The sequence below is a fragment of the Molothrus ater genome, chromosome 3 (genome assembly GCF_012460135.2).
Source record: "Molothrus ater isolate BHLD 08-10-18 breed brown headed cowbird chromosome 3, BPBGC_Mater_1.1, whole genome shotgun sequence".
Classification (NCBI taxonomy): domain Eukaryota; kingdom Metazoa; phylum Chordata; class Aves; order Passeriformes; family Icteridae; genus Molothrus; species Molothrus ater.
The window spans coordinates 35,691,265-35,705,629 of NC_050480.2; positions in this window are offsets into that span (position 1 = coordinate 35,691,265).

Consider the following 14,365-nt stretch of genomic DNA (forward strand, 5'->3'; position numbering starts at 1 on the left):
TATATTTAACCTGCCAGGTTTAATATTGTTTTCCATTTTCCTCTTCTCAGTGTAGCCTCAGATATTTGAAAGCCTGTCTTCTTACGTCAAATACCTTCCATTAACCTGATATTAAATCATGTCAATTGATTGCTTTGGGCTCAGGGTGCAATGTGATATACCTGAAGTTTGTGTGGTACAAGTCCTGCCATCCTTCTGAGCCTTTGAAATAGTGCTTATAAATAGTCTTCATGTTAACTGCAAACATTTACTCTTTAGTTGCCCCTTTAGGTAATTTTTTTCAGAGTTCTCATTTTTAATAGCTCTTGCTTTTTTTGTTTAATTTTTTTTCTCTTTTGTAAAATCAGCTACTACTGAAATAAATAGATTTTGGAGACTTGCTACTCCCCAGAACTATCATTGCCTTTGTGACCTTACTTCTGCCTTCTCACTTGTCTATTACCTGGCTGTAAGAGATTGTCTTTATGTGCCCCTTTCAAAGATGATGAGAAATTTTGCCCATGCCCTATTTTCAGCTAGGAGGTCATTCATGCAGTAATGCATTGCCTCATTCAAATGGGATCCTCTGCATTGCGACTGCCCTTTCTTCCAGTGAGATATTCCCTTCCTGGAACCATTTAACTGGATCGACACTCAACTTGCCCTTTTATTTCTAGGCAGAGGGATAATTGTGTGGCGTCATCTCAGACTGTGGAATGAAACTGTCACTGGTGCAGTGGTGCCATCACACAATATTTGCCAAATAGGTCACAGAACTGTTAGTATGTGCTGTCATGTCAGCACCACTGCCTCTGCCCTCAGACTGAGCATCTTCTTCATGCACCCTCTTCATTTGACCTCAGAAGCAAGTCTCCCAAACTCACATTTTTGATGGGTTGGTACAGAGCAGGGCATACTGACCTCACTGAATACTTTATTAGTGAAGAAGTAAATTATTGAAATACATACAGATAGAAGGAGAGAAAATGGAAACCATGCTATAAATAGAGAAAACTTGCTGCTTGAGAGTTAAGCAGCCATTCATACTCATCTTCTACATTATTTAACTCACTGCTTTAATTCACTAGTTTCTTCCAAAATGAAAAATTGACACTTGTTTCTATGGCAATCCTCTGAATTTACACTGAGCTGAAGATCTAGATAGCCCCTTATATTTTACAGGGGTTTTTAATCTGTTTAACCAAAACCTATAAACTCAAGTCTACCTTTATTTTTTTAAAGATATCCTTGAGGTTAGCTCTGTGTCTATACACTGATGACAGCGATAATACAGTAGAAAAATGAATAAGAGAGGCTTAAATTGATTTCATCAGGATGTTGCAGCCACAGTAACCTTGACATAAACCAGCTGCAAGCTTCTCAGGCTAAAACAGGTCCTGAGATGGATCAGTTCTAATAATACTTCTGGCTTGTGTGCCATTTTAACTGTATCTAAAAGTCCTCCAGGTTTATTGAGTTCAAGAGATATTGTTATTATTCAATTTTATTTGCATGAGTCACATGAAGCTTAAGCAATAAGCTCCCCACATGCCATGTACTTTAAAGGGTCATAAGTGACCTGTGAAGAAGTTTGTTGTAAATCCTTCTATCACAGAGCTTTGCAGACAGAACCAAGTGAACCACAAAACTCAGAAAAAAAATCTTGTGTCTGTGTACAAAAGACCAGAGAAAGAGAAATCTCATTCTTAGCTGCTTTCTTCAGTTATGATTGAGGGGTGGGCCTGGAAGTGCCTGACCCACCAGCAGCTGCTTCATTACTGTACCTTGCAAATGGTGTAAGGTAACCCCATCTGCCCATAGTTCAGTGAAGTTCACTATTAAGTCAGTAAATGTCAGGATTTTCAAATTCACCCACCCAAAGTCCCAAGTCTAGGTGCTCGCTTGTTGTTTATTTTTTGTCTCAAGTGATGAAAACTATGCATGTTTTAGCAAGTTTCCTTGGCACAGAGTGGACTTCTACAGCTGTCACTCTGTTTCATGTTGCTCAAAATTAGACTGAAAATTTTGGGACCTTGTCTGCATTATGACTGGTTTGCACTGGATCTCACTGTGAAGACAAATCTAAGCAATAACCAGGTAAAGTTTAATAGTACAAAATTCCTGTTTAATACTTCCAGAATGCTTTGTCTCTCCCCTCAATCAGCTTCTTATTTCCTTAGCAAGGAGGTAAATCAGAAATAGCCTTGAGAAGGAAATCCCATTACATTTTGCTTCGTCTTGAACTGAGCACTTCTGAGACAAATTTGGATCATGATCTTTGAATCCAATTTTATCAGTCACTTGAAATGTAAAGAATTAAAATATTATAGATGAATCTTGCTGATTCAACAATATTCCTCAGAGACCTTTTCAAAACAGAGAGCACTTCAATATAATTCTGAAACAGCTTGGTGCAAACCAACATAATCTGAGAACCTCCGCATGCATGCTCTTGGTGGTGATCTGAGGACTAAGGACTGCAGCATTAAAGTCATAATATTCTGTCTGGTGCCACAATTCAAAGTGGTTACATAAAAAAAAATAAAATGAGAGGACACTCTAGGATTACTTTATGAAATAAAGGATCTGAGGGTAACTCAATGCATATGGTCCATGTCACATGGTTAAGAGTTGCAGTGGTGGGATAGAAGAGAAACACAGCTGATAAAAGCATCTGTAATGTGGCAAACCAAGTAAGACCTCAGAGGTAAACCTGCACAATGGAATTCTAAATATTTGAAGAGAGATGCTTCTGGTAAAGATCCCTCTTAGTTCTGTTGCAAGTGTCTCTAACTACAGGGTATTTGAGCATATGTCAGGTTAATCACAGCATGTGAGTTACATGTCAGCAAATTCCTATTAGGTCTGTCATTTCCTACTTTACAGCCCATATTTGCCTTCAACTGAGAAATATGCATTCAGAGAAGTTGCTTCTGTATTTGCAGAATCGAAGAAGGCAGTGTGTAAACACCCTGATTTCTTGTTGTTTTGCTTAAAGTAGTCACTTTAACCATCCTTTCCAAAAATGTCATCAACACTTGGAGTTGTTTGCATTTGAATGGATGATCTCATTACAAACATATGCCTTTGGTGTTCCTCTTTCTCAGCATCCTGTGATTTTCCCTTCAAGAAAAGGAAATTTGAAATGCAAACTGCAATTTAAAGAAGTGGTGAGACCCTTAACAAAGTAGAGCCTCACAGCTGGAGAAAGGAACTTCAACAAAACTGGGCTTTCTGTCCAGCGTGACTGGATGATGATCTCATTGCTGTCAATGAACCAGAACAAAGACCTGACTGGAGCTGTTCTGGAGGAATTTGAGAAGAAAGTGTAATGACAGTGGAAAATCCTGACCTGTCAAAACCAACATGTTCTTTGGAAATAGTTTGGTTTCAACAAACTTCTTCCAAATCACTGTTGTATTTCCTTTCAAAACTTGCCTAGTTTTCTGAAAATTCATGGAGACAGGGCAGTTTAGGAGTTTGTATTTCAAAGATCTAGAACTCTTGCCAGCTCTAGCAAAGCTTAAAATAAGTTGAGTTGGAAGGAGTTGAAGACACAAAGTTTACAGTTTGTGAACAGAAGGGTGGTTTGCAGGAGAGAGCACTTGACAATATTCTGAAGAAACTCCTCTAATTGATTGCTGTCTTCAGAGCCCTGCATCTGGGCTCCAGCAGCTGATGACAGCTTCTGCAGAGAACAAGGTCCATTGCTCAGCCCTCCTGACAGAAGAAGACCAGACAGAAATGATCAAGTGTCACAGGCTCCATCCTGGTAGCAAAAGGACTGCTCCTATCATTTCCACTTCTGCAAAACCTGTATGGGAAAAGGGAAGGACCAAAAAACACCTGGCTCTGCCTGGTGTCAGGAAAGAAGATGTCATTGCCATTACAAACTTAGGAGGGACTGCCTCGGTGAGCAGTTCTTCATAATCTCACTTCCACAGGTACAGACCTGATTTGGGATATGAGAGACCAAATTAAATTTTTGACAGGGGTTGGGCTAATCTCAGGCTGGTGGTGGCCCCCACATAGATTTACTCTATGCTTATAGAACATGCAAGGCACAGGTGTGTCTGCTCTTCAGCCTAGCTGATGGTTAGACATCCCCAAATTTCAAGTCCCCTGCCCATACAGCTGGCAGACTCCCTTCTTGCTGACCTCTCAGGCTATAACACAGGGCCCAGGAGCTCTAGGAGCCTCAGCTCCCACTGGGTGTCACAAGACCTCCCCCCTCCTCAGCAGAGGACTGGCTGCTACATGTAGACACCAGAGTTTTTTGGCTCCCTGAGCTGGGTCTGGGAGTTGGGAAGCCAGGATACAGGGGGGGCTTTTGAGTGTCCTGGGATCTCTGGCACAGAGTAGAGTGCTGTGCCAGGCTGCAGGGCAGCAGCAGCAAACCTGCTGGAGAGCCCCCAGGAGATAAGTCAGCTCTGTTTCTTTTTAAAAGACAAAACCAAAAGCAAAGCAAGAAGACAGAAGAAATCTGGTGAGGGAGTGACAGTGCCTGTAGTTTCCATTCCAGATCAGAGGGGAAATAGTCCATGTTTAGGAGTACAAAAGCCTGAGTTTTAGGCAATTCTAGTTGCAACCACAAGGCCCCAGTCCTTGCAACTGCTTAGGCATCAGCAGACTCACAGAGGCAGAGGTAACTGCATAGCTGCTTCAGCTCCTCACCAGAGAATGTTTCTAATGCATACTCAGAATTTAGAAGATAACACATGTATAACTCACACTAAGTCAGTACTTCTCTCTCCTGTTTTCATCAGGGCACTGACCTTTCTGCCTTCCTTGCTGAGATTGATCAATCAGAATAGTGTCATTGATACCTACAGTTGCCTGACTCTTGCATGAATACTTCAGATAGCTAAATATATATCACATGGATATTTCAGATAGCAAAATATATATCACACTAATTTGAGCCTAAAGAAAAAAGAAAGCACTTCACCAGCACTTTCTGTTCTTGCTCTGTGATAACCATAGATGCAAGACCAAAGAAATGTTGACTCTTAGATGCAGTTATCTGCCAAGTCTCAACTCTTTCTACTTATGCTGCTGTCAAGTCCAGAGATGCCAAGAGAGTATCACCACATATTTCTTCTGAGCTTTGCATATGTGCCAGTCATGACAATTACTCGTGGCAGAATCTTATAGAAAAAGACTTTGAGAGGCAAATTATATGCCTGGACTTGAAAGTGAGGGCTTTAAAGTATCTTGACAAGTTGGATCCAGGTTCCCTCCTTTGACAGCACCACCTCTTTCTGCCTCTGCTCTTCCCACTGGCAGTCCTGCAATGACCTGCCAGGCCTTGCTGGCAGGAGCTCAGCACAGCTCAGCTCCAGGCTGGGATGCTGCTGCTGGTGAGGTTCTCTTTGCTGTCCCTGCAAGCAGTGCATGGTAACCTTCACTGACAATGACACTGTCTTGGGAAACATAAATAGCTGGAGAAGCATTCAGGGGAGTAATGTGTACAATGATCTGTCCAAAGCCTGGAAGTTATCCTGGGCTTTGTTTTCTCTGTCAGACTGAAAGCTGTTGGTGAAACAGAGGGTTGGAAAACCAGAGTTTTGAGCTGTTGTGTGCCATAATCAATCTTTTTTAGAAAAATATTCACCGAAGAAAGAACTTCCTTCTGGAGATCAAGTTGTTTACAGGATGAATTCCATGCTGAGGTTAATATTTATAGCCACTATGAATCTTTTAAAGGAGAACAGCTTCTAAATGCAGTAAGGTATGAGGCTTTAATAACGCAATAGTTGCAGAGCTTGGTCAAAAGATATGGTAGGCTTTTTTGTAGCCAATCTGTTGCAGAGAATGAAATATAAAATGAGCCTCTGCCCACGCTGATGCCAGCAGTCACAGTTGCAGATTGTAAAAAGAGCAGAAAAAGCAGAAAAGAGTATCTTTTTCCTACAGTAATCTCCTAGTTGATTTCTAGTTTTCTTATCATTACCTGTTCATTACTTTGGGGTTAAGAGTTTCATATATACAGCAGAATAAGCAACTTGACAATTCCATAAAAAGCCACAATAATGGTCGGCATTGTAGGCAACTGATTTATTTTCTTATAGTATCAAGCCCATTTTAGCTGTATTTGTAGTGACACAGTGACACCCAGTGGTTGCTAATAAATATAATGGACTGATCTATAATTTATTTGGGGCACTGGATCTGATCATTATCTAAACTAGCTCATATACATTCAAAAAAGTTCCAGTGTATGCTGTTTATTAAATAAAAGGTGATTCAGTACCTGGTTTTGTTTTGTGTATTATATTGAATCTCTAAAAGGAAAATAAAACAGAAACATACAAAGCTGATCATACAAGTAGTGTTTTCTGATAAAATAAAATTGTCTTGGCTCAAGCACAGTTCAAAGAACTAGCTGTTTTCATTTGCCACAAAATTTTTTCTAATCAAGTCTGTACAGGAAATATTCTGTGTTTAAGACAGGAGATAGCATGGTTTACATTCACTTTATCCTTCCATCTTTATTTTAGCATCTTGGGTAGCAAATGTGCTCTTACAGTGGACAAGTGTGTGAAGATGACTTTATATTTTAAAGAAAAAAATCTGGCTTTCCTCTGTGTTCAAAGTGTAGATTGGAATTTTATTGTGATTTTCTTTTTTTCTTTTTTTCAGGAGCCAAATGAGACTTAAAAATTGAAACAGTACAAGGTTTAATGAAAAAAACCAAATTGCTCTTGCATCAACTTGACATAAATAAGAAGCTTCCTGCTTGAAATTAAGCTAATAGTGAAGAGTGATTGCTGATTTCTAATCTAGCAGCAATAGTCATTTATTTTTCACATTATGTAGAGCTGATGCTCAGTAATTCAATTCCCTTCGCTTGAAATATTTATTGAATCTTTGCTGAAGATTCACAGAGGTTATTCTGATGTTCTTGTGATGTTCTTCTTCTGATGTTCAGCAGAAGGAGTACAACAGTTTAAGGGTGGTTCTGTGCCAGGCACAGATGAGCATTAGTACACTGTGAAAGATGAGACTGTGCACGTTCAGGAGTCAGGGGAGGCAAAGCAGCATCAAAGCCCAGGCTCCACAGAGGATCCCAGAGAAACTCCCACTGACATCAGTGGAGCAGAACTGTGTGTAACTGGCCATGAGTGCTGGCCCAGGGGATTCCCGCTGTTGACAATGTGCCTCAGGTCTGGGGCAGATATACACTCCTGAATTGGCTATTGCCACCCTGACTGTTGGGAGATATTGCTATACTCACTCATCTTCCAGGCTGTGGCTTTCATGAAGTACTGATTTTGTCCTACAGCCTGCGGAAGAAATCTCCTAGTCACTCATCTTTTCATGTTGTACTGGAAAAGGTTTGCTTCCACCAGGCACACTCCCATCTTCTAACATATAATTCATAATAGGAGTTGTTTAAGCCTTTTTTAGGATTATGTGTGAGCTGACATACCTTCTAACCTTCAGTGCATGAGCTTCTAGAATTTCCCAGCAAGGCACTATTGCTATTGGCTTCAGGGAGCCAGGTGTGCTCCACATTCCTACCTTCAAACTGTCAGTTGGGAGTGGTCTGGGGCAATTTTGAATAGAGAACCTAAGGGAATGTGAGTAAAGCTTCTGAGACTTCTGTGTGCCTTGACAAAGAATAGGAGTAGCTATGTCGCTAGTTTCTGCGTCTCCAGATCACTGCAATTTCTCTCTGGATACTGGGATATTCACAGGCTTGAAGAGGAGCAACGCTTTGCTGTTTTTCCTATTATATTCTTATAATTTGGAGGGAAAAAATGAGTTTTAATACTAACAAACCTGTTAATGTTGTTATGTTATTGCATTGTGGCAGGTGGCACCAGTTGATACAGATCTCAAGCTAATTTTTGAGGTCCCAGTTCTTGAAAGAATTTGAGTGATTGCAGCTCCCACAAAAGCAATCTGGCCATTCCAATATCACCATTAAAATCTAGTTAAATACATTTTGTTAAAAATCTCTTTGTTTCAAAGAGAAGGATATCAGGGAAAATTCACAGGAAAAAAGGAGAGGGAGGAGAAAGGAGTAAAGTTAAAGAAGAAAAGGAAAACAAGTGCAGGGGAATAAATTTCAAAGCCAGATGTGAAGGTTAGAAATAGTCCCCACCTTATTTCCTTCCTATTGAATCCCAACATGTTTTCACACAGGAGAACTAACACAGTAAGGACTCTAATACACTTCTTGCGTGCTAGCTGGTTATTAGAGCCTCACAACAAGGAAGGTGATCAGAGAATACTTGTCACATGCCCAAACTACCCTAATTCAAGGAACTTGCCACCTCAGTGCATCATATGAGGCAGGTCAAGCCTAGGGTGAAGCAAGCTTTCCGTGTAAGAATTTTAATTAGCAATGAGCACAATAAAATACATAAGCTGCTGAAAGTTAACAAGTGCTACTGTTTGAGATTTTTGTTCAAATCCATGCTGTGCACTTCCCTTTCCTCACTGCTAATGGATTAGCAGTATACTGGATAGTAATCAACAAATATTACAGTCATCCTTCTAATCTCATTAACAAACTTGTAAGAAGCATTAAGGACACATTTATACCACTTGTGGGAAACAGTCCAAATACAACGAACCAAAAGCTGCTTATCTACAAGCAAAACCAGCATTATATGACTGAAGGGCCAAGTAAATCAGAGCTATCAAGAGGCTGATTCAGGTCCAGAGGGCTGAGAAGGCAGGTGAAATGCTTGTTCATAAATCATTGAAAGCATACTGTATTGTACCACACTATACTGCATTGTAGCAACAAACAACGTTCTTCTGTAGGGTGCAGTTTCCTGCTTTCTGTATGTCTGTGTTTTGACATTTTAAGTATCTCATCAGCATCTCTTTATCTTTAAGTTGTGAATATGTTATAACTCAGCTTGTTAATCATCAGATCTTTAGGAAGGAAGGGGATAGGCTGTAAAAACAAACCTAAAATTGTTCATGTTTGCAGGGAGCACTACTGTGCTCACTACAAGCATATACAAAATAGAAAAGAATGTGGTTCCAAGATACTGTGGAAGAAAACTGGGGAAAGCAACTGAGAAAATCTGAAAAATCAGCTGTATTTGTTCCCAGATCCTCTGCTTTATAGGATGGAGGAGAGGACACGGATGGTTAATTTTTCACTTCAAAATACTTTAGAGAAGCATTGAAATGTGCGGGTTTATATAATATAAGCTCATTCACTGATTCCACCAGGGAAAAACTGGGATCTGGTCTTATTATGCCTTTCCTCTGATGGGATTGAGACTATCCACAGGCTACAATTCACTGCTCTTTAGAACTGTCTTCCAAAGGCTCACTTACCAATTTTTAAAAATGTTTAAAACACTGTTCCTCAGCTGCTTGCTTCCCCTGCACCCACCCCCCCACCCCCACCCCCCCCCCCGCCCCAGTCCTAAGGAAGACTTTCCTATTACTTGCTGTAAGTAAAGGATTCCCTTCAAAGACTAGAGATACTGGCACTCATTTCTGATCTCACAAGACGTGGAATATACTCCTGTTCTACATACAGCACAATAGTCCATATTTCCAGTGCCTGATATTCTACTGCTATGCACTGTGGTATTTACATGCATCAGCACAAAGCGAGGGCAAAAGGCTCCATTGCAACGTGTTCCCTCTGAAAAAATGACACTCTGGGATAAAAGACAACAAAACATGTTAGGAAGAACAGAATAGTCCTTTAATTACAATCATTAAGTCATGTGTGGTTTTGTCAATTTTCCCAGAGAACACAGAAGGTCGTCAGACTGGGACAGTATGGCTGAATAGCACAAGAGGCCAAAAACATGTGAAGCCAACACTTCTATTTGATAACATTGCCAAATCAAAATTGTATAAATTTGTCTTCAGCTACCTGAACAGCATCATTTGCTCAGTTTTGCAACTTCATGGGCATGTTTTTCAGTTCTCTTCCTTTCTTTTCTCTACCAAAAAACTTTACATAGCCATTTTTAGCTCTAGGAAGTAGAATGCCTCAGGGCTCCCACAGTCCTTTCACTTTTAGCATAGCATGAGACATAAGCCCTCATCTGGCTCTTATTTTCTTTCTCAGCCTCACCAAAATTTGACTGCTCCATAGCTCACATTTCCAGCTTGGTCCTATTATGTCTGAAATGCCAACTGGCAACAAAACTGCACAGGCACCTGGAGCAAAAAGTAAATATTTCTTATTCATTCTAATTTTTCAGCATCATGTCAGAGCTCCTGGTTTGCTCCCTAAGATTCTCCCTAGGGTCTCAAAAAAAAAAAAAATAGGATTATCCATCTCCGTTCAAGCTCCAGGACTGAACCTTTACCATCTGTTCAGAATTTTGCTCTTACAAGGCTCCCTGCCTGGATTGCACACTTTCTTCTTCTGGTTCACCAACAGCCATTAACACTATTCTGTCAGCAGCTTTCTAGAGATGAGTTTTTGCAACTGCCTTTAAATGGAAAATGAAGCCCTCTCATTTGATTGATTCAAACATCTGTCCACATCCTTGTACATTATGAGGCCTAATAGAGCTTTTTGGTTTTGTATCATTTGTCTTAGCTGTCATACATCTCAAGACAAAAACACTCAGTATGCTGCAACTCAATATCCACCAGAAAATAGAGTGTGGGCTTTTCTACTTATATTTTCTTAAGAATAAAGCTGTGGAACAAAAGGGATTTGACTCAATCTGCAGAATCAGGTGGCAGTCATAAAGAGCAAACAAAAGAAGACACATAATAAAAGTAGTCTTTCTAACTTTTCATTGTTTCTGCTGTAAACAACATCAACTGCAGTCTTTGGTGAGAAGTACACTCTTCTGAGGAAGTAGGAGGGAAAGAAACCAAATTCTGCTGTGAGAAGAGAGAGGAAGGGATAACCAAGAGCTTGGTTCCTCTTCATATTTTGACCAATCTGAAAGAGAGCTTTGAAGCACAAAGTTGCTCTGCTAAGCAACTAAGAAATTGAAAAGATTGGAATTCTTAAATGTTGATGAGAATATCTTCTTTATCATATTATGCTGAGATCTCTGTTCATCATCAAAATTAAAAATAAGTATTTACTACAAAAATCCATGTATCTGTTTTCACAGATGCGCCCTAGCAATTTTAAATCAATTTTTCTATTTTATTCAGCTTTATTCCATTTTTGGTCATATATCTTATATAGGATTTTTCTGCTTGGGGAAAAAAAATCTACTATGTCAGATTTTCTCAATACAGATAACTTACACATTCTCACTGAATTTAGCTCTTTGTTGAATTGGAATCATGCCTTTGAAGGAACCAAACTACAGGAAAATTACTCAGAAAATTTTCTTTTAATTGGCAGGGCGAAGTAGCTGAATGAAACAGCTCCAAAGCACTGCCCAGCACAAAACAGAGCCCACAAGCACAAGTGCACATAAAGAGATAACAGAGATAATGGGTTCATGATGTAGCAGCACCCATGGTTTAACAGTGCCTGGAGAAGTGAAACAGCAGCTCTCACAGGTGCTTCTGCCCCTTCATTCCACTGACACACTGGAAGCAAAGAGTACTGTCTTTGGTTGGCCACCACTTTTTACAGAGGTGGCCGAGTGACTCATCTGTTTTCTTCCTCTTCCTCTGCGTGCATGGTGCTCTCCTGGGACATTTGTGGGCTCTGGGAGCCTGGAGACTTCATTCTGACTTGTCTACACCAGGACCTAAAAAGGTTTCAGTCTTCCTGTAAAGTGAAAGTACAACATGAACTTGAGAGCACACCTGCAACTTTGTTATTATATCCAGACGTCAACTCTTATCACATGTTAAATGTGAGATGGCTTATTGTGAAAGAAACCAATACATGGTGACTTCTTTCTGCAAACCCAAATGGTGGTATATTAAAGATGGTAAATTCACTTAAAATAAGCTATCTGCTGTTTTGCTGTAGAGTAAGAATTCATTTGTGGTAAATAACTAAAGAATAGCTTCTGTTTACATCTACTCCAGCTCTGCTTTGTAGAACTAATATCCTCTAATCACTCTGTTGCTATTTTAGAGGTCTAAGTTTTAATTGGCATATTCTGTCTTTGCGATAAATTTTCATGTAGTGAATTACAGAGATGTAACTATACTAGAATTATCCTGCTGGTAGGAAAAATTTCCTTTTTCTAGGTCAGACAACTGTACTATCCCACTGGAAAAAACCCAATGGTAAAACACCTACCTATTATGCATCAGGTTGCAGGTTTTATTACCTTTTTCTTAAGAGCTTTCCCTAATCTGGATAGTTAATGTCAGAGCTAACAAAAAAGAGCTCATAAAAAAAACCACACAGATAAAGTGAACACTCTTTGAAATCAATTAAAGACTGAGGGGTGTTACAGGTTGCTGGATCTGAGGGTAATGCAAGGTCAGCTCTCCTTTAATTTCTTTTGACTTGTTTCTTCCAGAAGAGGATATGATACTATTCTCACTCCAGTCTCACTTGCCAACAAGGAGATCCAGATAATCCTCAAGCTGCTGAGTCAATATGTGGTTATAGAGAAAAGTATTTCTCGAATATGAGAGATTGTATGTCCACTGGGAAAGCTCTTTTTCAGGCTTCTCTCTCAAGGAAAACAAAACTAAACTATTTCTCATAAGTCACATTTTATTAACCTCTAGCTGTTCTTGGTGCTCTCTCTCAACTTCTCTGTACCTTTCTTAATAATCCTACTGAGGCTGAACACAGACTTGTTTTGCAGGACTCACCAGCACATGTTTTCTGCAATAGCACAGTTTTCCCAGTCTTTCACAGAATAGCCTTATTTTTTATCTGTTACACAGGTAAACCTCCATTTATATTAATGAAAATGATGACCCATTCCCAGCTGCAGCTTTTTACATCTGTCTGTAATGAATTCCCTATTGTCGTTTTTGAATCACTTCTTAAGTACATCCAATTTGATTCGTGGTTTTGTATTACAACAGGGTTGGTAAGCCTTTGAAATTCTGTATCATCAGATATTTTGTAAGTGTATCCTCCATTCTGTTGTTTAAGCCAACTGTTAACATATTGGTTAGAACAACAAAGGACTTAGAACCATAGAATTATGTTTTTTCCTTCTGTTACAGAATTATGTATTCATTGTCAAAACACACATATTCCATTTGTAAACTTACTATTATTATTTTTACCTAGAATTTCCACAGCATCTCTGGAGATACAGCAGTTGCCTAGTGGGATTTCTTCAAGGTTTCTTAGTTCATCAGGGATTTATCTCACAATGTAGGTTATGGTATCCTCAGTAGCTACAATAAGCATAGCCTTCTCATATTTCTGATACCTTCAGCCATGAAGGGGATGAGGAAAAAATTACAGGTCATGTTCTTAGCTGAAGTGTTTCGATACGTTTCTAATGCCTTGGTCACAGCAAACTGCTAGACAGAATTAGATGTTTACTCTCTTACACACTACAGCTGTCTGTATTTTGATGCCATCACTTATATGGCAAGTTTTGTTTGCATAAAAAGATAAACACAGCCTACTGATCAGGTACTGTATCATGTAATCAATATGAACTACCCCTCAGCCCAGAGAAAGTAACTCATAGAAGATCAAATGGGATCTTCCTGTGGAACAAATCCAGGAGAAACATTTTTTTACCAAGTCATCAAAGGCAGACGTATGAATTGCCATATCCATTTCAGTTACTAGATTGTGTGGCCCTAGCAAACACTCAAACTTTTCAACCTTGGTATCCAGTGACTGACCTCACAGAGAGGCAGCAGTGGGTCAGAGAGGGGAACTGTGTCACCTTTGCAACCTGAATGGCAGTTGGTGCAGATTAGCCAGGGCTGGGGTCAGTCTGTCAGATCAGCTTGACTGTGGTATGCATCACTAACTTGAAAGGAGCTCTCTGATACTTTGTGACATTTAGGATACAGAACATATCACAACTTCAGTGCAAATGTATAAGAAATCACTTTTCTAAATAAGTTGTAGGATTTTCAAGTTGTATTAGCATACAAACTTCAGAGGTTATTGAAACATTCACATTCTCAGCACAATATACTTTATTGTAGTGTAAAATAAGAGTAAGCAGCAAAGTGTTGTAGTGCTTGTCAAAAACTGTCTCCACATTACCTGAGTGCACTTTCTCTGCAAATTTCCTCCATGTACAATTACTTCATATCTTGTTTGCTTACAGAGTAACTTGTGCAATGCCCTTCTGTTGCCAGAAAAATTAGAGAATTGTTTCTTGATGCAAAGCAAGTTCCTGTTCATAAGTATTTGAAATTTTATGATACAGCTATCAAAAACTTGTTTTTCTGTCCAGAATTAATAGTCCAGTTAGCAAATATTTCTGCTACCAGCAGAAATGAGTGTATCATTCATTTTTAATGATTTCATTAAAAGATGGTAACTTTAATTCATTAATAAGATGTTTTTTGTGGGACTTTG